Below are 14,899 nucleotides of genomic sequence, written 5' to 3'. Positions count from 1 at the left end.
GAAGTATCTTTCATTAAATATGTTAAATAATAAAATAGTATACCTTATATTACTTCACTGGGTGTTGGAGAGTTTATTTTACTATTTAGGGGTGATTGTCAATTTTTTTTATTAATAAAATATTTATAATTTTTGGATATGTGTCCAAATATCAACAAGTTAGGAGTGTTTGGAAAAAATACTAATTTAAACACATTATTTCAATTCTAAATGGTTAATTAAAACTTATTAAAAATATAAAATAAGGATGAACAAATTAATTAATTAAAGCATACCTTCATCACACTGCACCATGAAATCCTACCTAACTTGATGCATCGTCATCCACAATACTTACCAATTTTCAGCACGCACCATCCATGATTTTACATTGCGGTCGGTTGCAGTAAGAAAAAGAAAAAAACTTTTACGTTACGAGTAATATAGGAAAATGTAGCCGATGATACGTCTGGTTAATTACGGTGAGTTAAAAAAAAACTTTATATTGCAGCCACAATTGAAGTTATGGATTACAATTTAAAAACCAAAAGTTCCTGTATCATTTTAATTTTTTTTAAGAAATGTCGGTATAATTTACTCTAAATAATAATATAAAAAAATTATATATTAACAATGCATTAAGAATATTAAACTCTATTTTTAGCATTCTGTATAAAAAAAGAGTCTATTTTTGACATTAATATTTAATTCAATTCTTATATATATCTTAGTCTATAGATATTAAAATGATGTATATTTTAACTTGGCTACTCTTCAAGGCCGGTGTTGGGCCTATGCCAAACGGATGACGACCAAAGACCCAAAATAATTGTATACAATTTTAAAATAATCAATTAATTTTGAAATTTATTTCTTGACTTCTTAATGGGAATGATTTGTGGAAGTTTTCAAAACTTAATTCTTTTAAACTCAATTTTGAAGTATTTTTAATTTTTAATTTTGCTAATCATTCAATTGCAGTGAGTCACAAATTATTTTTTAATTTTCTTTAGAGTAAAAGTTTGATGACTGTTCATTGCTATTATAAGAATCCATTGATTATCCTGTTGTATTTCTATATTTTAAAGGGAAAAAAGTATCAAAATAAGATAGTAGAAAATATAATTTATGCTGAAAAAAAGTACTAAGTATCCCTTCTATGTCCTAATGTTGATGTTATGATATATATTAATGATTTTTCATGGCAAAATGTTTGAAAGAAACTATACGTTTTATGATCGTTTATATATTTAATTTGCTTTGCAAGTTATAACTAACACTTTTAAGAATATAAAATATATTTTATTGATGATAGACAATAGAAGAAGAGTAAATTAGATGAAAATATGATACATCTTTTATAAAATATGTTAAAACTGTGTCAAATAAATATCTCATTCTTTTATATTGAAGTAAAAAAATATCTCATTTATAAGTCATTATGTAACTAATAATAGTATAATCATTCAAATATATATTATTAAAAAAATATACAACTTAGATGGTTTTCAGATCAAAACCAACAATTTATCATAACCAGAACCAAACCAATCGGATGATTTGATTTGATTCCGATGGTGTTTTAGATTTAATAATAATAAAAAATCAGATTGTTAAATAAAAGACTATACTCATGAATAGGAAACTATAATATCATAAAGTTTTTTCCTTTTAAAAAATTACAATAGTAGCTATCTAATAGTAGTAGCCAAAATACTAGCACTAGCAACAACTATAATATATTTTCCAATATCAGTAAGTTTTCCAAAAAAAACACTTACAACCTTCAATTATCTAACAAGTAACAACTAACAAAACGAAATAAAAATTGTATTGCATTATAAATTATAAAATAAAAATATGATTTGTAATATGAAACAAAACTAAAATAAAAAGCAAAATATTGTGTACTGTTCGGATCAATTGGTTTGGCTTCTTTATATGGGTTTCAAATTCTCCAATCCAAAAACCCAACCAAACTATTTGAGTTTTAGAAAATTAAATCCAAACCAAACTAATAAACTGAATCAAATTGATTGTTGAATTTGATTTGGTTTAGATTGATTGAGTTTGCGGATTAGACCAAACCTATGATCATCCCTAATATTTATGTACCTTTAGATGGCTAAAAAAATTATCTTTAAGGAAATATATTTTTTATAAATAAGTATAAGTTATCATAATTTTAAAAATACATAAGAAATAAAAAAAGTAAACATATAACTAATTTATAAATAAGAATATATATTAATGCATAAGTTCAATTTGAATTAGTTTTTAAAATTAAATATGAAATTTGATCAAATCTATAAAAAGTGAGATTAATGATCATATATATGACAATATACATAGTTGTACATTGTCAACCAAATATAAATTATCATTATGAATTTTAAGATAATTATAATAAAACTCAATAAGTTTATCATATATGCATGTGATACTTTGTGATTGAATATAATAATGTATAAAATTATTTTACATTGTTGATGCATAGTCTATTTCTTATCATAAAAAATTACTTTTTGATTTTCAATTTTTTGAATTGATTTTTTTTATTTTCATTGAATTGGATCAATTTATAGACATCCCTAAATATATATTTTCATTTTAAAATATTTGTATATAAGATGTTATTTATGACTTCAGCTCATACCCATAAATTTATTTGGATCGAACATGAAACTCTTGTTCTTTTGAAGCTACTTTTAGGGTTAGTAAATTAATTAATTAGTAGTACAATGTTATCTAGATTATGTTAATTTGATTTTTTTCATTATTTAATTCTCTTATAAATTATGTAAAATACATAATTAAAAAATGTTAATTTATATATTAAAACTGATCGGTCAAATTTCTATATTAAGATTAATTATCAATTAAATCTGTTGCTCGTTGATATAAATAATATGATTAAAAAAATGCATATAGAAGGAATTAAAAAGTAAAGTACAGTGTGACTGAAATGGATCATGGTTAAATAGGTTGTTCACTGATAAGCAAACTGGCATAGCAAAATAATATTAGAGACCCTTTATTAAGACCTTACTCCATGTCCATGGCTATATACACAGGAAGTAATTCACATCATCATTGTGGATACATATCCTTGGGATTCATCTGTGCCTACTGTTATATAAAAGCCATAAACAATTAGAAGAACAGCTACATAAGAAGGGGGAAATCACAATCCAAATCCTGGATGAAAAACCCCAATGAACAGTACTCGAGCAAAATAAATGAAAGAATTCTAAAAGACAAAATGATAAATAGCACATTGTCATCATAACTAAGTGGTGTTCATCCCCTCAGAGAAACAGCACGTTAATGTCATAATTAACCCAAGTGGTGTTCATTCTCCTGCCATTTTATTTGATTCAGCCGGTGAGCACTGGCAATATAAAAACCAAACCATATGCTTCTTTTATTCTCCTCAAAACCACACACAGAAAAACTAACAAGAAATTATTATATGAAAAGAAACGACCATTAATATTGCGCATCCATGATCCTGGTCAATTCTCACCTAAGATGTAGTAAAATTTTCTAATGTATAAAAAAATTAATATAATAAAACTTGACTACATATCATGTGAAAATTGACTGAAACATAAATACGTGGTGATTTCAAACCACACAATAATTTCTGTTTATATAATATTTTGTGGAACAACGTAACTAGCTAGCTAGCTAGCTAGAAGTTCTTCAAGAAAACTGGCCTCTCTATAAGGTTTAGAGAGGAAGAGCCACAAGATGGTGAAGAGAAACGTTTGTCAGCAGCAAAATCATTCTCTTCCTCCTTAATGGTGTCCAGCATTTTCTTCACCCGGCACCGGGTAACCGACACGTATCTTGGTGGAGCAACCTCCATGGTGAGCCTTGCACTTCTCAACTTGGACATTTCACCCTGAAATATTATAGTGAAATGAAGTAATAAACAAGAGAAGAAATTAACAAGGAACGATGGTGTAGTGTTTGATTTGTGATAAGAGAAAAGAAAGAGGTAGGTAAAGGTGGTGGTGAAAATGAAGAGATGAGGTCCATTTATAAGGTTGAGTAATTGGTGTGGCGCATCGTTTGGATTGAGATTATTTGGCACTGTTTCAAAGGTCGGTCACAATGTGGGGCAATTCCTATTGGGTAGATTCGGTAGAATCAATTGCATTGCAGCCCTTTCATTTTCATTCCTATGCTATACTGTACGTACGTAATGCAAAGCCAGAGGGCACATGCTGTACGTAGGTATGGCAGTAGCTTTTGTGACAAGAATGCCCCATCTTCTGGGGTAGCCCAAAATTTCTACACTGCACAGACTTCTAAGGTCTTGTATGTGACATTGATATATAAACAACATAGAAATTGGATTCTTAATTTAAAGATCTTTGCATATAGTGTTCTGAATTTTTTCTCTTCCCTAATAATCCATATTATGTTAACTACATATATACGGCACTAACAGCTTCTTCATTCACTGCAGAAAAAAATACATGAGTTGGGTTTGAGAGACTTATACCATAGTTAGGACAGATATGACACCAAGATCAGGACAAACTTCCAATGGTTAGAAGTATTTACAAATTATTGATCAATCAAATCTTCAAATTGAAGTTATGTCCTTAATTAAGATAATAAGAATTTTTTTTTTTTATCAACAAATGTTTATTTTAAGTTTTTTTTAACAGGATGATTTAAACTTGTGATTTTTTTCTTTTTTTTTTCTTCTTAACTATCCAACTAATTTTATATTTTCTAATAAGAATGATGTCTTACCAATTAATCCAAGTAACTTAAAGCATATGTATTTGATGTGTTCATCTAATCATATTGGGATAATCCTAACATACCTATCTTAATTTTAAAATGACCCAAATCAATGTCACCTATATACAATTCCATAAGTGTGACCGCTCACGTTGGAATTTCAAACAATGTCTTTATAAAGGGACCCCATCCTATCCTCTCTTCCCTCGATTCAATTAACTAACTTAATTGATTAAGCGGTACGTAAGACATAAATTGTAAGTTTCCATGCATGTTTAATCCCCAGTAATTTGCTTGTAAAACCTACTATATATGAGTCTCCTCTTGTACTCAAAATTAAAATGTATCAAAGTCTCCATCTATTATATATTCTCTTAGTACAATTTTTAACTTCTAAAAAAAATGTACTCAAATTTATATATATAGTCTCGAATGTTCTTTGGTGTATACATATTACTATGTTTGGTAAATAAAATTTGAACAGTTTTATTATTAGTATTGGTAAATCCGTAAATAATATGTATTTTAATAATACACACTCTCGCCTTTGAACTTAAAAAAAGTTATGATACATATTAAGCTTAAGCCCTCACCTTAACAATAATTCCTTGATCGAGCCTCAAATATTAGAAAAAAAAAATAATTTAAGCTAATTATATAAGAAAATTAGTGAATCACATTTAATTGTATTAATTTTAATCAAAAATTAATTTTTTCTCTAAATTATTTTTTATTAAAATTTGATATATAAATAAAAAAGAAATCATTAAAACTAATTAAAACATCAATAGAATATTTTAGAAATAATAACATTAAATAAAATAAATTGAATACATTTTTTTTTACATTTAACACTAAGAAAAGAATGTTTTTTCCTTCTTCTAATATTTGAGACTCAGATCATTAAACTGAAACATTATTAACAATGCATGTACATGTTTGACACTCTTGTAGCCTGTGGAAAATTTTAGCTTGTACAGTACTTGCTAATTAATTGAAAGGAACCTGCTGCATATTTGAGTAGGACTCGAGGCCCAAATATGGAATTTCCATGGTGCAAGACTTGTGATATGCTATTTGTGAAACGGCATATTCACAGCTTCACCAATAGGCTCTCTTGGCCTCTGCTGCTAGGTACGGTAGCAGTGTGATTGGTGGTGGAAGAGGGTTAGTATTAATAGCATTTTTTGTCCTAAAGCTCTGCACATTGATCACAAAAAGTGGGTGTCTGCAACATTATATTGATTTTTGGCATGGGTGGAGGGACCATGGAGAGTGTGGTTTGAAACCTTAACCGCATCAACACGGCGTTGGTGGTGAATTGAAGTGAAAGATTGTTTGTTTCCATCAGAATGAAAGCAAAGTTTCACATGGGGAGTGTGTAGCTCATCTTTATCACTATCCAAATCTCATCCAAGAATGAGTGTGATTAAATTGTGATCAGAATCAGGTTGCCAGATCGAGCTACTTAATTTTTTCTTATCCACGAATGCTAATTATTAGTTTATTAGTTTTTTTTTTATCAAGTTACGCAATGAGAATTTGCATGTGCAGAAGCATTAGTTCTTCCGTGTTCTTGAAGTGTACTAATTAATCAGCATGCATGCAGATTCAATTAACAGGGGAATTTAACTGAGATATGCACGGTGTACATGTTCCAAAATCACTTGGGTTTTGTTGGATATATTTATAATGTATTGACTGTTGAGTATTGATGAGATATTTAGGACGTTATCTCATGCAAGAAATATTGTTCTAATTAAGTAAGGTTATGAACCACGCTTGGTCTACAAAAAAAATGGTTCACAAAGAGCACTTGAACAAGAAAGAAAACTTTTGAACCGAGCCTAGTACAGATGGAGAGTATTTGAAAGGAGTTTAATGTTAGCATATATATATATATATATATATATATATATATGTGTGTGTGTGTGTGTCTTTCATTTCACTACTATCCTATTCTTTTTTCTTAGAGCTGGAAAAAGCCTGCAGTATCAAGCCCTTATTACTTTAAAACCATAAAAAAATTATTTAGTATTAGCATTTATTTAATTTTACTATTAGCTATAGTTTAGTATAATGATAACTAAGGTGTATTTTTCCTTGGTAAATTAATGGGGTTCAAACCTAATATTAAACTGCCAGTAGGGCAATATGGTCCACATAAGACCTCAAGACAAATAGTTATGCAAAGGCCAAGAGTCCGTGGTTTGTCAGCTTTTTGCAACAGGCTCAGTGGCCTTAGCAGTAACAACCACAACCTAAGGAGCAACAACTGACTCCTTTGGTGCATCAACAAGCTCTACATACAACATCATTTATATCTCTAATTAGGACATCAGTGACATCAGGTGCTCTGTGATGTGAACTCTAGCCAACTATATCAGACTATGACCATCAATTATTATATGTGACAGACTTAAAAGTTCAACCATATGTAATTAGGTTCAATAAAAGTTTAACAAAATCTTTTTTATTACAAGCACTATGTAATTCAGGCAAAAACTAAAAATTATATTATTTAAATATATGGATTTTTGTGAAAAAAAATTCACATGCTTAGTCAATAGATCATGATATTGTCCTAAACGAAACATTTAGGTTATTATTAAATAACTATGGATTTAGTAATTGTCCTAAATGTTGACTTAAACTAAATAATTATCTCAATAAAAACTAAAAAAAAAAACCATGTGTTTCAATTGTGTATCAAACACATATTTCCGTTACATTGAAAACGTGAAAAAAAATCGAGTTAGAGTTCACTTGGGATGAAAAACTGAAGAAGACATACAAATGGGGAAGCTTTTGATATAGCGGCTACCAACAATGACGAAGATGACGATGTGCGATGTGGTTGACGAAGGAAGATAGGGTGAGAGGGATTTTTTTTAAGGGGGTGGCGGGAGGGTTGAATTAATTTGTCATTTCAATTTCTTATGATAAGAAGGGTGAACTTAGAATAATAGAGGTGTGGGAATAACAATGCCCAACAAAAGTCATTCATCAATATGACAATAGTGGACCCTGCCGCTTTTAGGCCATGTTTCTATTTTTCTTTTTATTAAAATTGAAACAGATTTGATCAAGTTTCACGAGTCCATAAGTGGTTGATGGTTTTAAAGTTTAATTAAATTGGTTTTGATGGAACTAATTTTTAAATTATTAAGTACAACTAAATTTTATGTTTAAATTAATTTAATTAGTCCCACATTCATATTAAAATAATTATTTTTCATTAAAAAGTACGGAAATTAATTTTGTAACTTTAAAATATACAGAAACTAAAAAAATGAAAACAAAATGTTACAGAATATAGACATTCGTCCGTTTGTCTATTTTCTCTGAATGGAATAGAAATGAAGATTTTCGTAGAGCATGTACTTAACGATATTTCAGCTACTCCGCATATTCATTAACTAATATCTCGGATAAATTTCTTAATAAATACTTATATATATTAGTCATGTTAGAAGTCAATCATTAGAGAATTAACTATGGTTAAAAAGTAGTTGATAATTGATTATGGTTGTTAGTAGTTAGTTAGACTTGTAACTAACTTCCTCTATGTATAAAAGCTTCTACTAACAATTAAACTACACAGAACTAATAATTCATTGAATCAAAGTTGTTTTTCTATCCCAAATTCCTTATCTTCTTCCTCACAAAACTCTTTTTTGCTTATACTCAATTTCTTCATGCTTCTATTCGATTTTATGATGGTATATTGAAGAGCTCTGTCGTGCCATTCTCTTTCTTTGATAGTTTATCCCTCACATAATTATTTATTAGTTATTTTGATATTTTTCTATCGTTTTGTTCTATTGTTCTTGTTTTTCTCACAAGATGAGTGAAGAGTTGAATCAATCCCTCAACATACACAGTCCTTACTACTTGCATCCAAGTGAAAGTCTAGCCACAACATTGGTTTCGCCTTGATTGGATCCCCAAATTATAATTCTTAGAGAAGATTGATGTTCACTACTTTGAGTGCGAAGATAAAGGTTGAGTTCGTTGATAGCTCAATCTACAAACTAGTTGCGACTCATGCTCTATATCCAGCATGGAAAAGATGTAACAACATGATGGTGTCTTGGTTTGTACATTCAGTATCAATATCGATTCGACAAGAGTATTCTTTGGATGGATAATACTATGGATATATAGAAGGATCTAAAGGTAAGGTACTCACGAGGTGATCTTTTGAGAATTTCTTATTTACAACAAGAACTTGCTTCAATTAAGCAAGGTGACACTAGTATTACTGATTATTTCACTAAATTAAGGGTTATTTCAGATGAGCTTGAGAATTATAGGCCAAAACCTATTTGCACTTGTGCTACAAAATGCTCTTGTGATGCTTTAAAAACTGTGAAATAAACAAGACTTAGGATTAGATTATGCAATTTTTATGCGGTTTAAATGATCAATACAGTCATATGAAATCAAACATTTTGATGATTGATCCACTTCCTGTTATAAACAAGGTGTTTTCATTTATTGTCTAGCAGGAGAGACAATCTAATAATGCTAATGCTCTAGGTAATTTGAGTGTAGTTAATGTTGTTTCCCGATCAAGTAATTCATGTATTTATTGTGGCAAAGATTATCATACAAAGGATAATTATTTTAAAAAGAATGGTTATCCTCCTAATTTCTTTTCTAATTGAGGAGGAAAAAGAGGTAGAGGTTCTGGTAGAGGAAGGTTTGGGAATAAAAGTAATAACAATGATAAAGTATGCACACATTGTAGAATTAATGAACACACAATTGATGAATGTTATATGAAACATGGATATCCATTGGACACAAGTTGTACAAAATTCAAAATAGTTCAATCAATAATGCTATAAGAGAGGAGTCTAATGCCAATAACAATCAAGAGACAGAATCAGAATATCAAGTCACTCCCACAACAATACCAAACTTTGATGTCACTACTTCAGCAACGATCTAATAGTGGAGGATCCACTTGAGGTGCTTCACACATTAACCTAGTTAATATTGTAACTAAGCCTCACATAGATATGATATTAATGACAAGTCTAGTTATGATCTATTAATTTTTAAACCTTGATAACTTTATCGAGAGAATCTAATTGTAAATGTTTAAAACTTTAATTATTTTTAATACTTTTATTCTTATTTTATATATTTTTTTGTTGTGTTTCTGTTATTATGAATGGAATAATTAAATAATAAGTATTGTTTAATTTTTAATTAAGTTCGAAAAATAAAAAGGGACGCAAATTCCAACCAAGGCCATTGAGTTCAACCAATTGCTCTTGTTCCGTTCAGAGGCTTCGCTGCCACTTTGTTCTTCGGAATCTGAAACACCACTTCTTTGAGTTCTTTCTGTTGCTGCTGTTGTTGTTTATTATTATTATTATTATTATTACTATCATTTCCGTGACTGTGGCTCCTCAGAGGCAAATTCCGAACGCGAAGCTTCCACCGTCGAGTTGCTCTTCTTTTCTTCCCTCCCAACGGACTTTGGTGTCCACACGCAGTACGCCCCATGCTCCGAACAACGCTTAAAACGCTCGAAACGACGCCGTTTCAGGGAACACAACGCCGAAGATTGTTGAGATTCACACAAAATTTCATACAAATAAGCTTGTTGTTTTTTTACCCTATACGGTATAGGATAAATAGAAAAACATAAAATAAATATTTGAATTACATACAATTTTTTATAATGTGCATTATTTTGATTATAAATTGACAACACAAGCATGCTAATATAAAATTTACTAAAAATATCTTTTTAATATTAATTATTTTAATATAATTTACATTATTATTATATTTTATGAAAATTTAAAATACAGGGCACATACAAGTTAAGTAGTTGATAATATAACTTAAAAAAAAAGTTATTCATGATTTTATAAGTAATAAAAAATTTAATTTTTATTCTATCATTATCTGATTAATTTGTGTAGTCCCATGAAAAAGAAAGATATCATGTATCATAAATTTTAACAAATGAAGCATATCCTAAGCTTAAAAAAATGTTGAGATTTCGTGATGTCATTCTATTAAAGACTTAACAGTATCCGAATAAAATGACTTATTAATTAAAATAATGATTACTATATTTTAAAAATTAATTGAAATATTCGAATTGTTAGGATTAATTTGTCTAATTTAACGTTAAATATTGCATATTGTTTACTTGAAGTTTTAAAAAATAAATTAAATTTTAGACTGATACAGTTTCCCAGAATTTTAACTTGTTTTTATTTTATTTTATGAAAATGAAAAATATATTTTAAATAAAATTGATAAACAATTTAATTTGCAATTGAATTTGGTAAAAACTGGACGAGTAACTCATTCAAAAGCAAAGTGTAGAAAGCAAATATCACAGCTTTTGTATAAACGTTTTTTTTAATAAAAAAATAAAAGTACAGTGGATCGGAAACAAGACGACATCTACGGTGCACCACGTTGATCGGTGGTTTATGGTACCCCACAAATAATAGTCATTAGATTGATCTTATTTTTACAATATTTATTTTAGGGGAAACCGTGAAAGCCTTTTAAAAATAATCTTCAGGATTGAGAGTAAAGTGCATGTAGAGAAAGTACTGGCACGTACCTTATCGTCCCCCTACCACATCTGTTCAAAGACAGCTACACTTACATCTAATTAATTAAGTAAATTATTTATAATTTTAAAAATATTTATCGGACTTAAAATATTTTAAAATTGGCAAAGATTTATTTTATGACGGGTTTTTGTTTCAGTGAAAATTATATTTTCTTAATATATAAAAGGAGAATTAATATTTTTATTTTTATTCTTTAGCTCCACAAGAGTGATCCTCTTTATTCTTATATATTTTCAGGTGTAATAGAAAATCAAAATTAAGTATTTATTTTTTAGAAAATATTTGTGTTGATGTTTTTCTAATTTTTTATATTATTTTCATGCCTTTTAAATTTCTGAATTTTTTTATTTTGTACCAATTTAATTTTATTTAATAGTGTCATTTTAAAGAGAAAATTTAAAACATCAAGTCATCAACTTGTGTCTCAACACCTAAGGATTAAGAAGATGTTACATGTAATTAATTCTTTATTTAATAAAGATTTTTGCTATCACTAATAAATTATTTCGACTAAATCATAAACTAATTATAGAATACTTATATTCAGGATTGCATTATTATTAGTAAGCATAAAATTTGGATTTAACAATGTCATATTAGAGAAAAATTTTAAAAAATCGTCAGTGTGTCTCAAAACTTCATGGTTAAGAAGAGATATCATATCCAATTAATGATTTATGTAATAATTTTAACTATCGGTTTACTTTTGGTAAAATGAAGTTTTTATTATCATAAATTTGCTTTTATTTAAATGGATATCATTATTATTTGAATAGCTATGCAATATTTTTTTTGGCTGACTTTTGTTAATGTCATTTCATGGCTTTTATTTCAATATTTCACCAACTTATATTATTTTGAGATAAATATTAAATCCTGCAAAATTATTAAAGTTCCAGCTTTTTTTCTAATGCAAATATATAACATAATTTAGTAAAAATTAAAACACCAACATCAGTTGAAATAAGTGGTAAGATTTATATTTGTTGATAAAATAATTCCATATTTAAATTCTGATATTAGATATGAAATAAATCATGAGAAAAATATTTTTCTTTAAAATGTACCTAGGGTTCTCAACAAAAGTTAATCAAGATTTATGGGATATAATAATAATAATAATAATAATAATAATAGAGCCAGACCCAATGACAAACACTTAGAGCGAAACAAGAAAAATAGCAGTGGCATGAAATAAAAGTAAAGAATTGAAAAAGGAAAAAAATCAAAACAATAATACAATTAGACAATTTGAGATGCAACGTAAAACAAATGAATAAGATGGTGAGTAAAGTAAAACAACATCAATTGATGCCAATTCTTGGTGGTTGTGGTGCAGGTCCGTAATGTCTCCTCTGAGTAACTGTTGTGGTGGAGACAAACTCTGCATCTTTGCTGCAGCAAAAATGGACAAGGGGTTTTGGAAGCACTATCAAAATGGCCTTCTCTGTTTCAACATTCTTTTCTTTTATCATCTTTTTTGGATTTTTTTTTATATATAATTTTGTATTGTTTTTTTTTTTTTAAATCATATTGAGTTGCAATTGAGAAAGGAATTTTTTTTTTACTGCTGAATAAACAAACTTTTTTTTTATATAGATGCTGAATGTTTCTAACAGCATTACGCATGAGAAAGTTGCGTTAAATCTTACCATTGGTGCTGCTATTGTTGCAACTAGGTGTGGTGTTACTTCAAGACATCAAGTAATTTGTAGATATATTCAAGTCACCTTGTTAATTTTCAAAGACAGGCCTCCTTTTCTCAGATTTTTTTATCAAAAAAATGTTAATCTATTAGTTTTGTTAAAAATATCAAGTTGAAATTTTTTTATTATCACTTTAAATAAAAAAAGATTTTAAAAAAAAAAATCGAAATAGATGTTTGTCAATAATTTCACCCATTGGCTCTCAAAATGCTGTAAAATAGTTTATTTTTATGAAGAAAGCTTTTTTAAATTTAAATTAATTAGTTTTTCAAACATTTAACTTTATTTTTAAACAACTAAAATGAGAGAAAACAGCTGAAATTGAAAAAAAAATTCCTAACAGCTCAGGTTGAAACTTTTAATTCATTTGATTTTTTTAAGTCAATTTTAAATTGTTTTTAAATAATAAAAAGTGAAGGAAAAGAAAAACATTTTTTCAATATTTCTAAGCTAAAGTAACTTGCGGTTGACTTGACCCAATGATGTAATTGCTTACATCGCACTTTAGTTGAATTAAATTAAAAGAAAAGTGCTCTCTTTTTTTTTTTTTAGAAGAAAAGTGGCCTCAATTGAAAATAAAAAAATAATAATATTTTCACGTAGTAAAGAAAGGAAAAGGAAATAGAATGAAAAATAAAAATCTTGAATAATCATTTGTTGTTTGTAAAATAGAGATTTTTGTTAGTTTTTAAAATTTTTATTTTAAATTTTGATATCAGGTAATGGATAACGTTAGTGAATGATAACATATGATATAATAATAAGATTGAGACCATCTATGTCAATTGTCTAAACACACCATTCGGAGTTGAGGATGGGCAAATGTCCCGATTGAATTTTGTAATTTTATATATATAGTCTTCAAAAAAATATTTTGCCCCCATTGAATTTTGTAATTATATATATATATATATATATATATATATATAATCTTTAAAAAAATATTTTGTCCCCCTATTATTATGCATCTGACCTGTGCTACTTGTTATGGGTTTACACTCGATTTTTCGTTGGAGACATTAGGCATGCCTTTATTATAATGTGATTTAGTTGATTTTAGTTTTATTGAAATTTATGATATTTTAATATTCATATCTTTATTTTTGTATATATGATAATTATTACTATTTTTTTAAAAAATCGTCATTGCCAACATCATCAACTCTGTAATAAATGAGATGAGAATTAAAAAAATAATTTATAAAAAAATTACAATTACATGTAATTATCTTATTAAATTTCTTGATAATATGAGTAGTTAATAGGTCATGAAAGTTATTGCTATCATCATTTAATACAATTACTTCCCAACAAATAATATAAACAAATCTTTAAATAACTAAAATAAAAATATTTTACAAAAATCAAAAGATTATTTTAAAAAATTAAAAATAGAAGATATAATTTAAATATTTTAAGCTAAATTAACCAGTGACTAACTGGATGATGTTCTGTAAAAAAACTGGATGATGTAATTGCTTACATCACATTTTGGTCGAATTAAACAAAAATTCTCTCTATTAAAAATAAATAAAAGAAATGATATTCTCAGGTAGTATACAGAGAAAAAAAATATAAATAGAAAATTTCTTTTGGTAAAAATTGTAACTCATTCTACGGGTATTTAGTGGTGAAAATAGACCGAGTCCAATTAAGTTTTGTTAGATCATGAGTCTGGCTCGGGCTAAAAATTTATGGCCTAAGATTTTTGTAAGGATTTCAATTTGATCTACATAAAACTTTAATCTGGTCTATAAATTTATTTTATGAGCTTAGTGATAATTTAATATTTAAATAAAAATAAAAACATATATATATATATATATATTAAATATA

This window comes from Glycine soja, chromosome 8 (genome assembly GCF_004193775.1).
Source record: "Glycine soja cultivar W05 chromosome 8, ASM419377v2, whole genome shotgun sequence".
Taxonomy (NCBI): domain Eukaryota; kingdom Viridiplantae; phylum Streptophyta; class Magnoliopsida; order Fabales; family Fabaceae; genus Glycine; species Glycine soja.
Note: the sequence above shows the minus strand (reverse complement) of the source record.